Source organism: Myotis davidii, unplaced genomic scaffold (genome assembly GCF_000327345.1).
Source record: "Myotis davidii unplaced genomic scaffold, ASM32734v1 scaffold225, whole genome shotgun sequence".
In the NCBI taxonomy this organism is placed as follows: domain Eukaryota; kingdom Metazoa; phylum Chordata; class Mammalia; order Chiroptera; family Vespertilionidae; genus Myotis; species Myotis davidii.
Genome location: NW_006296222.1, coordinates 143,019 through 150,485, shown reverse-complemented (window position 1 = coordinate 150,485; position 7,467 = coordinate 143,019). Strand labels below are relative to the sequence as shown.

The following is a 7,467-nucleotide window of genomic DNA, read 5'->3' as shown; positions in this document are numbered from 1 at the left end:
CTAACCTGGCAGTTGGACATCCCCCGAGGGGTCTCTGATTGGAGAAAGTGTAGGCCAGGCTGAAGGAGCTCCCCCCCTTCCCCGCATGAATTTTGTTCACCGGGCCTCTAGTAGAATAAGATAAAAGGTCAAAAACTGACTGTTTTAGCAAGATCAGGCTAGCAGGGGAGGGCAGTTGGGGGCCATCAGGGAGGCAGGGGCGATTAGGGGTGATCAGACAGGCAGGCAGAGGCAGTTAGGTGTGATCAGGCAGGCAGACAGAGGCTTAGGGGCAATCAGGCAGGCAGCAAAGGTGGTTATGGGCGGTCAGGCAAGCAGGCAGGCAGGCAGGCAAGCGGTTAGGAGCCAGTAGTCCTGGATTGTTTGAGGGATGTCCAACTGCCAGTGTGGGATCAGGCCTAACCTGGCAGTTGGACATCCCCCGAGGGGTCTCCGATTGGAGAAAGTGTAGGCCAGGCTGAAGGAGCTCCCCCCCTTCCCCGCATGAATTTTGTTCACCGGGCCTCTAGTAGAATAAGATAAAAGGTCAAAAACTGACTGTTTTAGCAAAGATTTAACTTTTATTATTGAATAACCACTATTTAGATAGTTGTAAGCCCTTGGTTAAATCCAGATTTCTGGGAAGTTGAAGTTGACACTTTTTGCCAGTTTTGTCATATATTTTATCTAAATGTAGATTTCTGAAAAGACTTACTCTGCCATTCTAGAAGTCTTGCTATAGCCTGATTAATTTATGTTTTTTAAAATGTATGCATTAAAATGTATTAAGGCATTCTCTCCATCTTGAAGTTTAGACAGATTTTTTTCTCAAGAAATTTATGCCTTAATTCTAAAACTAATTCCTTGGGTCCCCACTCAAATTACTCTCTATCAAAAATATTTTCTGTGTAGGTAAAACAACATATTTATATGCAAAATAAAATAATATTTTACTTATATGTGTACTCATATATACATATATTTATCTATTTTAAGCAGATTCTTTTGAGCAACTAAAATATTCTAGACACTAGCAAAACCATGGAGAATAAATTATGCTTTCATTGCTCTAATGGATTTTATATTCTATTTTTTCAAGTGGATTGGAAAGTTCTTTTTCTGTTTAATTAATTTTTTCATTTCATAGAATACAAACATGTTTTCATTTTTACTTTTAAAAAATTTAATCTTTATTCTTGAAAGTATTACAGATGTCCTCCTCCTTTCCCCCCAACTGACCACCGCCTCCCCACTCCTGCCCCCATTATTTTCCTTATTTATCAATAAGAGTAAGAAAAGTTTTGAGAATATGCACATGGACATGACTTTAAATGAAATTCCTTGAAGTCAGACAAGGGATAATCATGTAACTGAGATTAAAATAACCTACATTAGACAAGGTGCTGAGCAGTAACTCAGTTCTCCAAGGATTTTGTAAAGTAATCTCAAATCGAATTTGCAGCTTTCTTTCAATGTTACTTACATAAAATTCTTGCTGAGCAATGAGTATCACGGCTCTTTTAGGTTTTTGCACCTGCTTTGAAAGGATAGTAAAGGCTCAAATAAAATTATTGTAAGCACTTGAAATTCCTCACCTGTGAAAGACAAAATGCTGCAGTAAGTAAGAGTCCTTGGAGACCACTAGAAAAGATCCATTTGCAAATATGCTCAAGTGCCTCAGAGAAAACTTTGAAAGCACAGGACAAAATTTTGATGTTCGATGTTTTTAAATTCCCACAGCAGTTGTGAGAACAAATGATTTGCCAACTGAGGGTATGTCTTTGGAAAGTCACAGTTCTGTGATGATAACTATCTTAAAAATTCTTATATCTCAGTAAAAACTCTAGGCCAGTTAAAATAAAGATGAAAGAAGAAATTAGAAACCATTAGGATAGAAAAATGTTTATTCTTTGAGGTCATTATTTTAAATGCCTCCTGGAAAAGCATGCTCTGTGTCTCCTAATGTCAAACATTTCATTTCTATTGCATGCAATGTTTTTCATTGTTACCTCCATCTTCACATATTTGTTATTTTTTTCATCTTTTCAGTTTCAGCTTTATGCTCTCTTATAGACTAGTTTTCTGGGATTTCCACACTGACTCTAATTCACATTATTATGCTGTTAAGCCCCCTTATTTATTTCTAGGACTTATTAAATTAAACAATTAAATGTATAATTATGTGCTTAAAGTCTCTTTGTACCTCAGGGAATACAAGTTCCATGATATTATAGATCTTTATTTTCAAAATGCTGCTTTCTTCAAAATGTTAATCATATTCACTTATATATAAAGTATGCCAAAGAATCTTGTTTCAGTGATACATAGTTATATAGTCACACATGGATTATTCTATTATAAAAGATATACAGCACAGCCATTAGAAATAAAAAAGTGATACCCTTAAGATCCTGTCTTCCTTTATAGTGATAGTTGGTGATTAGATTTTTTCATCTTATGAGTAATAAGGAAATAACTTTATTTGTCTTTTGTGTGTTTTCAATATATACAAACATGTTTATGCACAGGAAATTTAATCAATATCAATAAGTTAATGAGTAGGTAGTCATGCTGCCCATCTTTCTTATCTAGACCATGGAGATACCCATCATTCAGGGAAGGTTCAACCACATATTCCTCATAGATTCTGATTTATTGATGCTGAGGAAAAGAACAATACTCATGGAATAAGCCCTGACTTCCTTTACATGAATAGTCTTTTAACTTTATAATGCACACTTGTAAATGAATGCTTATTAAAATATGTATTTGTTATTGAACAGAAATTATACTTCTTACTGAGAATACAATATTCATTTATTTTAAATCAGCACAATTATAGGAGCTGACTTGCTTCCATAAAAGAGTAATGTGGCTTTGCTATGGATAGTTGGATTGCTATCCAAAAAGCCTAATATGCTAAGTGTCCAGTCGACCAGTCAGAAGTTCAACCAATCAAAGTATAATACACTAATGATATGCTACGGCTGTTCAACCACTCACTATGACATGCACTGACCACAAGTGGATAGAGAGTTGACCAGTCGAACAGTCACTATGATGTGCACTGACCACCAGGGGGCAGACGCTCCAACTGGTAGGTTAGCTTGCTGCTGGGGTCTGGAAGATCAGGACTGAGCTAGTTGGGCTGGATATGCCCTGGAGCCATGCTGCGGTCCCTCCCTGGCTGACCAACCTTTCATGTCTCTCCCTGGCCCCAATCATGCACCGGTGGGGTCCTTCAGCCTGGTCTGTGCCCTCTTGCAATTCAGGACCCCCTCGGGGGCTGTCAGAGATCCAGTTTCGGTCCGATCCCACAGGGGGAGCGCCGCTCAGCCAGAAGCTGGGCTCATGGCCCAGCCAAGAAATAGTCACTGTGGGCACTGGGTAATGCCTGGCTTCCTCTCCCTAACAACTAGCCTTCTTGGAGTTTCTTCAGCCCAGGAACATGACTTGCTTTATAGCCAGGTGCAAACATTTTACACTTTAACCAAATGTCTATGAAGCATTTTCCCGTGCCTCATCTCATTTGATCTTCATAGAAGACCTGGAGTAGAGAGATAGGAGACTTGGTGGAATCCTATTTTCATTAGCCGGAAAACGGAGATTTAGAAAGCTTAGAAACTTGACCCGACTGAAAATAAGTAAGAAATAGTGAACCTTGAAAATTAGTTCAGGTTTTCTCACTGTGCAGAATATAGTCAAACACTGCTGCAGTTAAATATTTTACCCTTTGTTTTCCCTGCGCGTTCTACAATAATAATCTGCTTCATGTTGATATTTACTGCTGTTTTGATGACAATTACCTGAAACAAAAGTTGGGGTGCTTCACTGGGCTGGAAAAAGTTTATCTAAATCAGAAAGCAGGTCTAATTAAGCAAATTTATTCTATATCTATAAAAGGCTAAGTTGACTTGTGCATGCATGATACATATAAAGCTCTTGCTGGCGCCAATCGCATGCGTGTGTTTCAATCTGTCATTGTTGATAGTGAATTTGGTTGACTCTTCTATTATAGAGAAAGGGCGAATAGCGATATTAAAATATTTCTTCTAAGTGCACAAATCTGTGCACCAGGCTACTAGTATTTACAGAAAAAAAAAGGATGGAAATGATGAAAACTTAAAAGTAATGTTAGTTCAACAGTGGTAAGTGTTCAAAAGGGAAGGCACCGGGGGAATTGTCCGTTTAGTCGGCCTTTTGCACTGTGACATAATGAGTTATATTTTGTGATTTGATTATCAAATTTTTAAGTCTAGTCATTTTCTTTGGGCTGTGGCCTGAGAATTTATTAGACGCAAGATTATCAAGTCACATGAAGCAAACTCTCAGGGAGTAAGTAGTACATAGAAGGCGATTGTAAGGAACCTGAATATCTTTAGCTATTATTTAATGAATGATAACTCTATAATAAAAAACCTACATAAAAATGTATGTTATCATGAAGTATAGTTGATAAGCATACACACAAGCAAAATATTAAATGACATTAAAGTGCCAACAATAATAGCTTAAAAAGACTATTCCTCCAAAAGAATGTCTCAAGCAATTGACTGTAGCACTCTGTCACCCAAAGAGGCCTAGACACATATGGACAGGTTATCCTTTCTCAAAATTCAATTTTTTAGGACCTGTAAATACTTTCTCATTCTTAGTAACAAATGTGTTCCTTTAAAAAATGTATATTCATCAGGAAATAACACTAACCAAGGAGTTTAAAAAAACCTTTTAAAAGGTGGGGAATACACCCCTACCCCTGAAGTTATCAGAACATGGATAGATTAGTTGTAGCTTTCACTAAAACATTTTTAAAGGCCCCCAAAAACAAAAACAAAAAGGCCTTAGCTAATCTGCAGCTACCATGTAGGGATAGATTCAGGGGAAACATTCCATAAGCAACTTCACTCCACCTGCTAATTTCTCGCTAGTACTTCTTGTTAGTGCAAATGGATGCCAAAAGCAAGCAAGGAGGTGTTCCTTTGATGCCTCTATAAAAAAAAAAAAAAAAAAATCAGTCTCTTTTCCCACAGACCATGGGAGTGGGTTAAGTGAGGCAGAGGAAATATGCAGCTCGTACAGACAAAATATATTTGCCTTAATTATCACTACCAAAGTGATCATGGCAAACACACTTTGATTAGAATAAGGCTATTAAAAATCTATTTTATTCAACATTTACAGATTATTGTTCAGTTTAAGTTACTTTACTAGAAAGCTGACCTCACTAACTTTATGCCAATCTTTCTAAATTGTATTATTAGAAGGCAATCTTTATTTTAAGTTATGGGATCCTTATGTCATCCCCAGGGCCCTGATTAAAATTTCCACAGCTTTAGGTTAGGAAGCAATAACGCGCGCGCGCGCGCGCACACACACACACACACACACTTCACAAACCTACAGAATCTACATATATTTTATGCTAATGTTTTGACTGAACAAATGCTCCTCTACTCTGCTTTGTTTCCCTCTTGTGTGAGACTCTATTAATGTAGTTTGCTAGTTCTCAACTGCACACCTGTCCATATGTGCTCTCATTGCAGTGACTGCATTTCAAATATTTCACTCATAACTGAATCTTGCTTTTCTTCATGATGCTTTTCACTTTGCATGGACAACTGCCATTGTAGTGGGGCTAATCTGGGGGCAAAGGAGAGTCTATTGTGAATGTGAAGGCACTAATTTCACTTCCGCTCGTCCAAACAGTGGATCAAAATAAGTTTGCTTTGAGCAGAATGAAAAGGAAATGTTGCCTTGTGATTCAGGTCCTGAAAATGCTACTGGCCAGCTCACAAATGACATTATTTTATGGGTTACATACATCCGATATTATCACCTATTCGGAGATATTTTTACAAATAAGAACACATTGCTAAGGTGCCTGAACATGATTAGAATTAAATGGTTGAGCCAACAAAACCTAAATATTCCTACTGAGCATTAAAATACTCACTTTTTTTTTTCTGCCCTAGCCGATTTGGCTCAGTGGATAGAGCACAGGCCTGCAGAATGAAGGGTCCCAAGTTTGATTCCAGCCAAAGACACATGCCCGGGTTGGGGGCTCGATCCCCAGCAGGGGCTGTGCAGGAGGCAGCTGATCAATGATTCTCTCTCATCACTAATGTTTCTATCTCTCTCTCTCCCTCTCCCTTCCTCTCTTAAATCAATAAGGAAATATATTTAAAATACTCACTTTTTTGCCTATTATAAAACAATGTATTTTTTTCATGGTGGGTAGACAATCATATACTTTACAAAGTGTCCCTCCTGACCCCCCAAATATTCCCAGGACTCACTTGGCACCATACATAATTATTACAGTTTTATTGACTATATTCTCTGTGCTGTACTTGACATCCCCATGACTATTTTGTAACTACTAATTTGGGCCGCAGCATCTCACGGCCAAGAAATCCTGGTATGACATGTTCCCAGATGCAGCTGTCATCTTGCTGGATGCAAAGAACAAGTGGCCCTGCAGGAAGTTTCTACTGACAGGCCAGTGTGACTTCGGTCCCAATTGCAGATTTTTCCATTGTCAGAGTGATACCTGCAGGAGCTGAGTATCCAGGTGGGGGAGGAGAGGCGGACCAGGGAGGGCCTCCAGACATCACTGAATTCCCTGAGGGCCATCTGGAGAAGAGAACCAAGTGGCTGAGCTCAGCCCCAAGCAGCAGGGCTGAACCCAACAGAGCCACCGTCCTCCAGTCCCCAGTAGACTGGACACCAGTCCAGGAGCTGGCTCCATCTCTGTGGGCACCACCACCCAGGAGATGGCCCCTGCAGCCCAGCATCCAATAGGGCCAACCCCTCATTCCCACCTGACCCCTCCTTATTTTTACTTTAGTTGCAGTGAACATAAGACTCATACTGGGGATGCTAGAGTCCTCTCCTGCGGTGCCCCACGGAGCCTCCGAAGCTATTAGCTTGGCCTAGCCTGGCCTTGCTGAGGCCCCGGAGTTCCCCCACCAGGCCCTGGCTCTGTGCCAGTCAGCTCCACCCTCTCTCCCTCATGGGACATCTTGAGAAGATGGGTGAGAAAACTTGCTGCTGGATGTTTATAAAGAAAGTGTCACTCTGGTTAAAAAAAATCCCTTTACCTTTTTCATCCAGTCCCCAACCCCTGACCCCTCTAGCAACCATCAGTCCATTCTCTGTATCTATGAGTTTGTTTCGATTTTAAAGCACTCACTTCATTCTGAAACCTAGTGTACTCTAAGTTACCTCTACTAATGGAAATACACATAAACAAAATAGTGAATAACCTATAAATTATTAAATTTTGTTTTGAAATGGAGCAAGTAGTGAATAAAAATTATTTAGCAATCTAAAACACATTGAAATCAAGTATAATGAGTTAAACATTTTAATTTGGTCATGCGAATAAATTAAGTGGCTTATATAATTTTTTAATTTACCTGATGATTATTTTCTTATAATTCAGTCATATTCTAGGACATGTATTTCTCCCTAAGTCCTGCCATATAC

The 7,467-nt window shown here is 39.1% G+C and overlaps 1 pseudogene; it reads left to right on the top strand.

Moving 5' to 3' along the window:
• Positions 1 to 6,780, top strand: part of LOC107184284 — an 8,110-nt pseudogene extending 1,330 nt beyond the window's left edge.
• Positions 6,781 to 7,467: the final 687 nt, after the last annotated feature.